The sequence below is a fragment of the Salmo salar genome, chromosome 12 (assembly GCF_965601325.2).
Source record: "Salmo salar chromosome 12, fSalSal1, whole genome shotgun sequence".
NCBI lineage: Eukaryota > Metazoa > Chordata > Actinopteri > Salmoniformes > Salmonidae > Salmo > Salmo salar.
In genome coordinates this window covers 85,615,331-85,627,029 of record NC_138302.1, presented here as the reverse complement: position 1 = coordinate 85,627,029, position 11,699 = coordinate 85,615,331, and positions in this window count along the sequence as shown.

Here is an 11,699-nt window from a genome sequence, read left to right as displayed (position 1 = left end):
CTCTCTCTCTCTCTCTCTCTCTCTCTCTCTCTCTCTCTCATTGTCATTTTTGAGATGACTTTGTACTTTAGGGCTGACGATGTACTTCAGGGCTATTCACTGACCATGCAAAACATCAGTCATATAGCATCACTCTGTGTTGTTGCTGCCAGGGCTGCTTGTGAAGGAATCCTAAAACACTTAGACTCACTGAGATATAAAATAAATGACTGCTCCAAGAGCACTTAGGAGGATAGACTAACTTCCTGTTGAAGGTGAAAACACCCAAAGGGCCTCTCTCAGAGTGGGCAGTCCGAAGACAGCTGCAAGGGACAGTACACGAAGCAGGGATATATTTAGCACGAGTCGAGTCAGAGGGGACTATGTGGAAGAAAGAAGCTCTGATAAATGGGACAAATCCCATTATGGTGACATTGACTAAAAGGCAGGAAGTAGGGTTATCAACTTGAGAGAAGGAAACCCATTGGAGCTAATAACCTGGCCCTCAGGCAGGTGATATACAGAGGTCTGGGAGGAGTGGAGATGCCAGGCCCAGTCTTTAATCACGGAGCTGGGATGGGCTGGGGCTGAGGAGCCTGCCGGCGGGACCAGGGAGACATCCTGCCCTCTGCATAGATTCATCACTACTACTGCCTCCCCCACAGCCCACTGCCCTGGCCCAACACAGATACATCACTGACAGTCCACACTGAGGTGGGAAGGCACACACACACACACAGGAGCACACTAACATGTATGCACACACTCACAGAGACACAGAAAATATTGGATGTAACTCAGATTATCTACCTGATTGACATAGCATTTTACATTTTCCAACTTAAAGTCTCACACTGTAAATATGATCGATATTACACAATGAGTGCAGTCTGAAATACAATACTGACACTCTTTCTTGTAGGCTTAGTTTCAGCTAGCGGAGTGTTTTTTTTTCACTGTAGTCAGAAAAGCTCCACAATCTGTAGGCCCTGATGGAAAGATACTGCTGAAGGCAAGCAGGGCAATTCACAATATTCCTCATCTATCTTAAAATGTTTCCATTTAGAAAGAATTCAACCTCAGTTCTGTCCTAGAGTGACAGGGTGAAGTCCCTGAGTTTAAAATTCCTCTTGGTGTCACATCATGTTAGTAGCAGTGGTCTGTGAGGGAGGCATCCTGCAGCTCCAGACTAGACCCATGGATGACTGCCAGGAGGGATATGAGCACTGCATTGACTTATCCCATTTCAATCCAAAAAGCATGACGACTATGAAATGCAATTTTACCTCAGAGCCCAGAAAGAAAAATACAAATAACTGTGAGTTTATGTTCACAGAGCATTGCCTGCCTATTTCCATATTCCTAACTGTCAGTTTACTTTCACAGAGCATTGCCTGCCTATATTCATATTCCTAACTGTCAGTTTACTTTCACAGAGCATTGCCTGCCTATATCCATATTCCTAACTGTCAGTTTACTTTCACAGAGCATTGCCTGCCTATATCCATATTCCTAACTGTCAGTTTACTTTCACAGAGCATTGCCTGCCTATATCCATATTCCTAACTGCCAATTTACTTTCACAGAGCATTGCCTGCCTATTTCCATATTCCTAACTGTCAGTTTACTTTCACAGAGCAATGCCTGCCTATATCCATATTCCTAACTGTCAGTTTACTTTCACAGAGCATTGCCTGCCTATATCCATATTCCTAACTGTCAGTTTACTTTCACAGAGCATTGCCTGCCTATATCCATATTCCTAACTGTCAGTTTACTTTCACAGAGCATTGCCTGCCTATATTCATATTCCTAACTGTCAGTTTACTTTCACAGAGCATTGCCTGCCTATATCCATATTCCTAACTGTCAGTTTACTTTCACAGAGCATTGCCTGCCTATATCCATATTTCTAACTGTCAGTGTGACACAGCTGCTATCCATACTGTCTCAGAAGCAGTGCAGTGCATTTAATGGAGGCATACTTGCAGCTACGAGTCCTTGTGTGATTTCTTATGAATATACCTCACTGTAGTCTAGTTTAGCTAGCTCACATTTCACACTCTGTTGTGTAGATCACTCAATCACAAATGAATGGTGAAGATTGTTACCATCTAATCAGAATGGAACTGGATGATATCACATTTCCATTTCCTACGTAAAAAATAGAGTAGTCTTGCAGTTATTAACTTAAATATGGATTTTAATGCCATATGGCAGTATGAGAAGTGTAATGAGATTGACTAGTATAGAAGAGAAGTAAAAAAGGTAAAGCAAAAACTCTTCAACGGTCATTTAACTGCACACTGCATAATACATGTGGTACCCTTGAATAGAGGAAATGATCTCTTCTAAAAGTGTTAAAGGTACAGTACAATGGAAACGATTTGTCTGAATGGCTGCAGTGAAAGACTGCATGTCCTAGATAGCAAACTTAGTAAAAGGGTAAGAGTGTGGAGGATTATTTTCCACCAACTTCAACAAAGTATTAAATAAAGTCGTCAGAGGATCATATTTTTAGGTTGTTCTTTCTTTTGTCACTCTCTGATTGCCAAGCATAGTTTAAAATGTGTCAATCAAATGCTCTTCTTCAGCATTTGTATTTCAGGACACTCAAATCATTGTTTTGTTTTTAGTGATGATAGCATGCTCCGTCTGATGTTACGTGTTTTTCACTGTATTTGTATTGGTATGGAGGCTGCTGAGGGGAGGATGACTCATAATAATGGCTGAAACAGAGCGAATGGAATGGCATCAAACCATATGTTTGATGTATTTGATACCATTCCCCTAATTCCGCTCCAGTCACTACCACGAGCCCATCCTCCCCAATTAAGGTGCCACCAACCTCCTGTGTTGTGTTTTGGCTGATACGCCTATGCAGAACTGAATCTGTCTTTTCCAAATAATATCATGCAAATACCCATCTATGTAATTCTACTGCGTCTCACTTTGGTAAAAATTGTCCAGTAGTAATCAATAATCAATACAGCTGAGGGTCTTTGCTAATTAGTACCTCAATATACCACCGGTCCAGAATACATCCCTTTAGGAAACCCTTTAATCATTATCCCTCTAGGCTAAGGCTGTTGTAGCTAAATCCATAGACCCATAGATTAGTGCTATGTTCACAATGAGATCATTCTGGCATTCTATGTCATCTACATCCAAGCTGTTTGCAGTGTGTCTTAAATTGCTTGTATCATGATGGAGGTCTTTTACGTTCTTCCCAAATGACAATGTGCTGAATTGTGTGGGTAACTCGCTGTAATTAAGCGAGCACGCATAGCCACAGTCCCTACTCAATAAACACAGTGCTAACATTAGATCATGTTTATGCATGGTAATCGCTGCTCTGATATCTCCAAGGATGCTGCTATGTTTGCTCATTTACAGTTGGCTGTTAGATATAGCACAGCACAGCCTTTTTGCATCCTTGTTCATAGCATTCCACAATGATGTGAGATTGAGGGCAGACCCGTCAAAAGATTGCTCAATGAGATTATGTGATGCCTTCCAAACTCGGCCTAGGAATGTGGAGCAACTGCAGCAGTTGTTTGAATATTTCTCTCAGACATAGATCACACATCCTCCATCATGGGTCCATGATCCTCAGGGGGAGGGGGGAGGGGGGAAGGGCTGCCAGCTCTCTCCTCATTAATGAGGGGAGCACCTTGTTATCCAGGCCGTATGCTGTGCATTATACCCTGGGGCTATTGTCTTGGGTAAGCAGGCTGCTGATGCAGGGAGGAAGTTCTAGTGAAATGCCTCTGGATCTACTATTGGATCCAGAGGCAGAGAGTGGAGAGGGTATCTAGCCAGACAGGCGCACAGGCAGGCAAAATAAGAAATTGATTATTTTCCTACTCACGGACCACGGCGGGCTTTTAACGCTGTGCTGGACCAAGGGGAGGGACTGACCCTACCCTGCACTCCCCCAATCTCTTCTCTTTTCTTTCTTTCTTTCTTTCTTTCTTTCTTTCTTTCTTTCTTTCTTTCTTTCTTTCCCTCTCTCTTTCTTTATCGCCCTCACTCTTTCTCTCTTTCTCCGTTGCTTGTCGCCATGGACATGGTTGGCATCCTCAAAGACACACTCAACTCTGCCGGTCTAGTAGTGGTTTCACAGGACTCTTTGATGATAGATGAACAATATTTACATTGCTTTCTGCGTCAAAGAGGATGTGGGATTTGATTTGGATTCAAAAATGTTGAAAGCAGGTTATGTGATAAATTGAAGTGTGCTTCTGAGCCTCCTGATGTTAGACAGCTCTGTTATATAGAGAGACGTTGACCTTTCCTTATTTCTGTATGGGCTGAAATGGAAACTGCAGGGATTATATTTCCTCTTGGATAAAATGGGGCATTTCTGGTGTAAGCAATAGGGTGATTGCACTTTGAAGTAAATCTCAACTCTGTTAAAAGTACACTCAAGAAAAACTATTTTATTGATAATAATGATTCAGGAGTATCATTCAAACTGGTTAACATGCCCCCACCAACATTAGACAACTTTACAGAAAGCCCATAAATCGCTGAAATAAGTCAATAAAATCAATGAGGAGAATAGTCAGATTAACCGGGTTTGGCAACAGTAACAATGTGTGATGTGAAATGAAACATATTTTTTGAGGGAGAACGTTTCTTTGGGACCATCAGGCGACATCCTGACAAAACAACTGATACACAGAAATGTTCCTGCAATGTTCTCATGAAAAATGTCTAAAACATTAGTATATTATATTCTGAGAACATGGCAACAATGTTCTGTGTATGTTTAGTGTGACGTTGATGGAATACTCTCCTAACCCACAGAAAACTGGACATATTAATGTTATTGTGAAGTTCCCATGAAAGTGTCAAGAATATTAATATCTCAAGTTCTGAGAACATGGTAACCACGTTCTGGGTAAGTTATATTGGACATTAAGGGAATGGTCTCTTGGAAACATTCCTGGCATATCACAGGAACATTCCTATGAAAACGTTAATGAGATTCTTAATAAGGGAAGATTCTCTTAAGTTGTGGGAACATTTGTTGTTAGCTGGGATCTCAGCACACTGCTACACTGTATGTGCTGTGAAAATTAGAACACTGGGGTTAATGGGAAATCTCCATGCACGGCTCGATCACTGTCCTTGAGGTCTTGAAGACGGGGGGTTCTCTTAAGTGTTTTCATCAGCAGTGATGAGGCGTTTATGAGGCTCAGGATGAGGTCAGCACTGATATGCTGTGACAGCTCACTTACTCAGGTCCTCACATGACCCGCCCCATGTGACAGGGGTGTCAGGCCCTGAGGCCATCCCAGCCTCCCGTGTCACCCTGTGTTAGCATCACACCACAGCACTCTGCTGCACTGCATACATTACAGTACATAGAGCAGCAGGGATGTGTTGTACTGCATGTCCGCCCTGCTGTGTTTGTTTATACTGACAAAGGTCTATCTTCACAGACTGAGCCCTCCGCCAGAGGCAGAGAAACCTTTGGCATGTAGACACTGGAATGTTGTGCTCATTCACATGTCCTAACTCAACAACCTTGTGAAAAGTAATACTTTTTTAGAGAATGTCACATTTATATTATTTATTTATTTTTATTTCACCTTTATTTAACCAGGTAGGCTAGTTGAGAACAAGTTCTCATTTAAAACTGTGACCTGGCCAAGAATAAAGCAAAGCAGTTCGACACATACAACAACACAGAGTTACACATGGAATAAACAAACATACAGTCAATAATACAGTAGAAGAAAGTCTATATACAGTGTGTACAAATGAGGTAAGATAAGGGAGGTAAGGCAATAAATAGGCCGTGGTGGCGAAGTAATTACAATATACCAATTAAACACTGTAGTGAATGATGTGCAGAAGATGAATGTGCAAGTAGAGATACTGGGGTGCAAAGGAGCAAGATAAATAAATATAGTATGGGGATGAGGTAGTTGGATGGGCTATTTACAGATGGGCTATATACAGGTGCAGTGATCTGTGAGCTGCTCTGACAGCTGGTGCTTAAAGCTAGTGAGGGAGATATGAGTCTCCAGCTTCAGGGATTTTTGCAGTTCGTTCCTGTCATTGGTAGCAGAGAACTGGAAGGAAAGGCGGCCAAAAGAGGAATTGGCTTTGGTGGTGACCAGTGAGATTTACCTGCTGGAGCGCGTGCTACGGGTGGGTGCTGCTATGGTGACCAGTGAGCTGACATAAGGCGGGGCTTTACCTAGCAGAGACTTGTAGATGACCTGGAGCCAGTGGGTTTGGCGACGAGTATGTAGCGAGGGCCAGCCAACGAGAGAGTACAGGTCTCAATGGTGGGTAGTATATGGTGCTTTGGTGACAAAACGGATGTCACTGTGATAGACTGCATCCAATTTGTTGAGTAGAGTGTTGGAGGCTATTTTGTAAATGACATCACCTAAGTTGAGGATCGGTAGGATGGTCAGTTTTAAGAGGGTATGTTTGGCAGCATGAGTGAAGGATGCTTTGTTGAGGAATAGGAAGCCGATTCTAAATTTCATTTTGGATTGGAGATGCTTAATGTGAGTCTGGAAGGAGAGTTTACAGTCTAACCAGACACCTAGGTATTTGTAGTTGTCCACATATTCTAAGTCAGAACCGTCCAGAGTAGTGATGCTGGACGGGCGTGCAGGTGCGGGCAGCGATCGGTTGAAGAGCATGCATTTAGTGTGTAAATAGCACATATTCTTCCCATGGCTAAAAACTGTCTACGTAAACCTATTGGCACTGACCTGTCCAGTCTCAGTCACTGATTTAAGGAGTGTAATTTGTGATGGTAGCCATGTTCACATTACTAAAGCTTGAGCATAAAAGTAGTGACCTTATACCAGTATGTGTTTGTGTTGAGTATAGGCATGAGAAACCCTAGTTGGATGATCTGATCCCATAGTCTAGGTTAAACTCAAAGTCAAAGTTTAATTGATTCATACTTTTTGATTATTTCATGCTATGTAGTTGTAATATTCATTGTTTTGTGTTACAGAATCTTCAAATGCACTCTCTGAGTCATAACTCATAAAACTGATAATGAGTACAGTAGTAACTAGTACCTAATGGGGCTCTCTCCTCAATGCATTTGTGCTGTATGTTTGAAGAATGTTAAAAAGTAAAGACTTTTCACACAATCAGCATGCTCCCTTTAATTTCTCAATAGAGTCGTCCACTTAGGAAGAAAGTGGAGGAGCTGTATTCTTCTAGAGAACAGAAGAAGCTCAGGTGGCCAATAGTTTGTGGAGGTTGGATTCAGTTGTGAATGGATGTGATGAGATGCCTTAGTGGTGAATCAAGGACAGGACTCTGAATTGATGAGCTATAAATCGTGTGTGATCTTGCAAGGCGAAGGGCTATTTGCATGGTAGTAAATGTCCTGGCAGTAAAAAAAGGACAATTGTGACATAATTCAAGGTTACATATTTTCTGAAGGAGTGGATCCCTCTCTTACACAAAACACTCTGTGGGACTCTAAAAACACAACATATTCTAAATCTCTATGACATCAAGGGTAAAGCACTATAAAGAACCCAATGAATGTTGTGTAGGTGCGATGGAGTGTATGTGGACTGGGTGAGGAGATCTCGAAGACAACAATGAAGAATATTGAAGAGAGTGACGTTAGAGAATTGTGTATATAACTGTCAAAAGGTCACCTAAATAGAAGTGAATTGAACTGGACAAATAACCAAGGCTAAAGTTTGAGTTTTTCTTCTATATCCCTCGAACTCAACGCTGGACCTCAACGACAGTTGTACTGTATTTGTTTTATTGTTCCCCTCTAATCAGGGACTGATTTAGACCTGGGACACCAGGTGTGTGCATTGTCAGGTAGAACAGAAAACTAGTTGTATAATATCAATTGTATTTTTTAAATAAAGTTGAATGCAGTGAAGGGCAAGGGCAAATTCTGCAGTAATTCAAAACCAATGCGAAATATTTTGCAAACTTCAAATTGGTACATTTTGTCCAAGCTGTAGCTATGACATAGACAACCAAGGTGGCTATTCATATTTTGGGTGTTTGAGGGGACAATATCAGGATTTATGAATTTTGAATAGAAGAAAAAGCACAGTACATTGACCAGAAACGTTTCATATTCCTACATATTCTACATATTGATGATCAGAATGGTTGGGGCAGTTTGAGAGAAATTGGATTTACACCCTGTTTTAGGGAAATAGGATTTAGAAATAGGATTTATACCATGTAATAATGAATACATGAATCAATGGGGATTATTTTGTCATGCCCTTGTCTCTTTCTTGTGCAGGGTTCTCCTTCCACACATCATTGCCTGGGGGCAAATGTAAACACATCACACCACCACAGGGGTTATAACACTATAGGATTAGGCATGGCCAGCAATTAAAAGGCAACTCATTTTGCTGGGGCCCCATGGGATTTCCCCCTGGCTCTACTCTCCCTGTTGGGTCTCCCACATTCCTCTCTCCCTTACACTTCCCTAATCCCTTCAGGGGATCATCCCAGCAGGTGGGATCCTAGCTACACCGTGATTTACTCCCATCTCACACCAGAGGGGCCATGTCATGGAGATGAAAAGCATCAGATTATGAGTGGCAGAGATGGGCTGGCATCCTGCAGTGCTTCGTGAGGGAGGGAGGATGTCCAGTGGTGATGCCAGAGGATTTGAACAGCATCAACATTATGTTACCATGGGCTTTGGTAATGTCCAGAGCCAAAAAATCCAGATGTTCAAAATAACCTGTAATCTCATGACATGTGTCCCTAATACATGTTTATGGATGCAGAGAAAATTTGATTGGGGATTCATTGAAGCGACAGACTCAGTATCGATGTATGTGGATGAGCCGGGAACCCCTCCCTCACCAGGAATGACAGAAATCAAAATGTCTTAACTCATGTAAGGTACATCCCACTGGGCACACACTGGTTGAATCAACGTTGTTTCCACGTCATTTCAATGAAACCAATGTGGAATACTGTATATGTTGAATTAATGTCTGTGCCCAGCGGGATTGTTCATTCTGAATCCTGAACAGACAGCAGCCAAGGAGAAGCCTTTGTCATTCATGTAAATCATTACTTCGCTCTGGGTCTACATTATATCAGAGACATTAGTGTCCTACTCCCAGAGCCAAGCGTTGTCCTGCCAGACAGTAATTACAGCTGACACACAGAGGAGCTTTAAACTTCCTGACTGTCAGCGTGCCAAGCGCCCTGTGCCCATCCTCATACGTCCTAAGACATTTTCTCCCCCACCGCCCTCCAGGCCAACGAACAAGAACAGCAAGAAAGACGCAAGCCTCCTCCAAAAATAACCCCTTGTCTGTAAACTACCTTGACTGTGGTGGTCACCCCGCTTTAATGCTTTCTAAAGAACCTTTGTGCCACAACCTCAGTGTTTGTCAGAATGAACCAAACACACTGCACTCCTCCGAGTGTAACAATGTGTGGCACTAGTCAGCCTGTCTTCTCACGTGGCTGCCTGCCTCTAAAATCTCAGCTAGCGCCAGCAAGCAGGGACAATATAAAATGGGGCATTCTGTAATCTGCTGTGGTAAATAAATCATAAAGCAACGATGGGTTCTGCACGGAATAGAGGAACGATTGGGCTTAGAGGGTAATTGATAAATAACGTGTGTGGTTGTGTGGCTGTGGGATGGTCATGAAGTATGGGTCTTAGACCAGAGAGAGTAGTTTTATAAAAGGTGATGACGCATCAAATGATCAATCCTCATTGACAACCCTTTTGACATTTTCAAGGGAAAATCCTTGTGACTTAGGGTGGAAACTTTCCCCAAATTCCCTTTTTATTTTTTGATTTTTTATCCAGGTTGGAAGATTCCAGGTTGGAAGATTCACAGGATTTCTGGAAAACCTAGGAAATGTTTAAAAGTACCGGAATTTTTCAAGCCTACTTGGGACTATACAATGTTATGGATGTAGACACCTATAATAATGACTGATTCAGTCTCATGGGCAACACTGAAAATGATGAAAAATCGTGGTGTTGCATTAAAGTTGTATGTTATGCGTGATTTGTAAGTAATGGAAACCTGTCATATTTCACAGTACACACCATACAGTGCCATTTTGTTGTTTGTCCTAGCCGCTTTACTTCTTCCTTGTGTTTCCAGTCTCTGTTTGACTTGCTTTGAGACTTGGAGCTCCAGCTTGGCAAGCAGACTGGTTCCAACAACACAGGCATAAGATAAAACAAAGTGCTTTAAATGACAAATGACGTACTTGCAGTAATTAGGGGAAATATTTCAGGAACAATTGGAGTGCACCCTGGAACTACAATGTGGAAATGTAGAAATTAACGGTTTTTCTCTTAAATTATGATTCTCTTAAAAATGGAAAATTGCTTCTGTATTTTGCTTTAAAGTTCTCTACTTTGAGAGTTTGAAGTGGATTGAGACAGCCTGAGACTTAGGAAAATAAAAATCTGGCATATTATTTCTATCCAGGTGATGCAGTTCTTCTTCTGCTGTTTTCTTCCTTAACAGTGCCTTGATATGTGCAATGATGAAAGAGTAGTGATAAGTCAGGGAAGAGCAGCACTCTGGAAGGATGCATGCCAAGTCATTTCAGCTAGCTCCTGGCATTCAGTCAGAGTTGGCATTAAAAACAGTCTACCCTGCAGCTTAAACATACTGCTGTCTCTGTGTGTGTCTCTCTCTCTCGCCCCTCCCTCTCTCTCACCAGCTATTACAGGACCAGTGGATCAAATCTCAAATGTACATGTCAGCCATTCATGTGTTCACCTTGGTTGGTATTCCCCATTGGATGACTGAAGAAAATGAGTTGGAAAATGCAGATGCTCTTGAGTGACAACCGTCGTTCATATTCTGCTGTATTCAGAGTCACACTGCTTCAAGTCACACTGCTTCTAGACCTTTGGTCCTCAATCCTGAGGATGGGACCTTACTCTGGGCTTCCTGTGTGACTTAGTTAGCTGTGTCACTGTGGCTCTGTCAAGTCCTTACCAACTGATGATGGACAGTTCATTCACTGCAGCTGACTGGACTCATCAGCTGGTAATACTTGATGTCTCTATTCTGGAACACATGCAAGCCAAACAATTACATTTATTTGATTGAAGCAGGAGAGCACATTTTTGTATCATCATTCTTTTAAATCTAACAATTGAACTGACATTGCTTCTTTTGACGTGTCCCTGTGTCATAAGCGTCGAAAGGATTAGACCAAGGCGCAGCGTGTTGAGTGCGCATTCTTTACTTTTAATGAGTAACACTTCACAAGAAAAAACAAACGACAGCCAACAGGTAAGGTACATAGACTATACGGAAAACAACCACCCACAAAACCCAAAGGAAAACAGGCTGCCTAAGTATGGCTTCCAGTCAGAGACAACGAAAGACACCTGCCTCTGATTGGAAACCATACTCGGCCAAACCTGGAAAACGAAACATAGAAAATGAAAACTAGAACACATTCCCCTAGAAACCAACAAACCCCAAAACACACAAAACAACCCCCCTGCCACGCCCTGACCATTCTACTATGGTAAATGACCCTTTTACCTGGTCAGGACGTGACACCCTGGGTAAAAATATTTAATAAAATCACAAGTGCCACCACCTTTCATGTTGGAGAGGAGACCTTGAGTTGTAGTCATGACAACCGTTCCAATAGCAGATTGAATATTGGCAGTTTACCCACACATACAGTATGGCCTTGGTGCATAAAAAAGCATTAAACCCTGTACT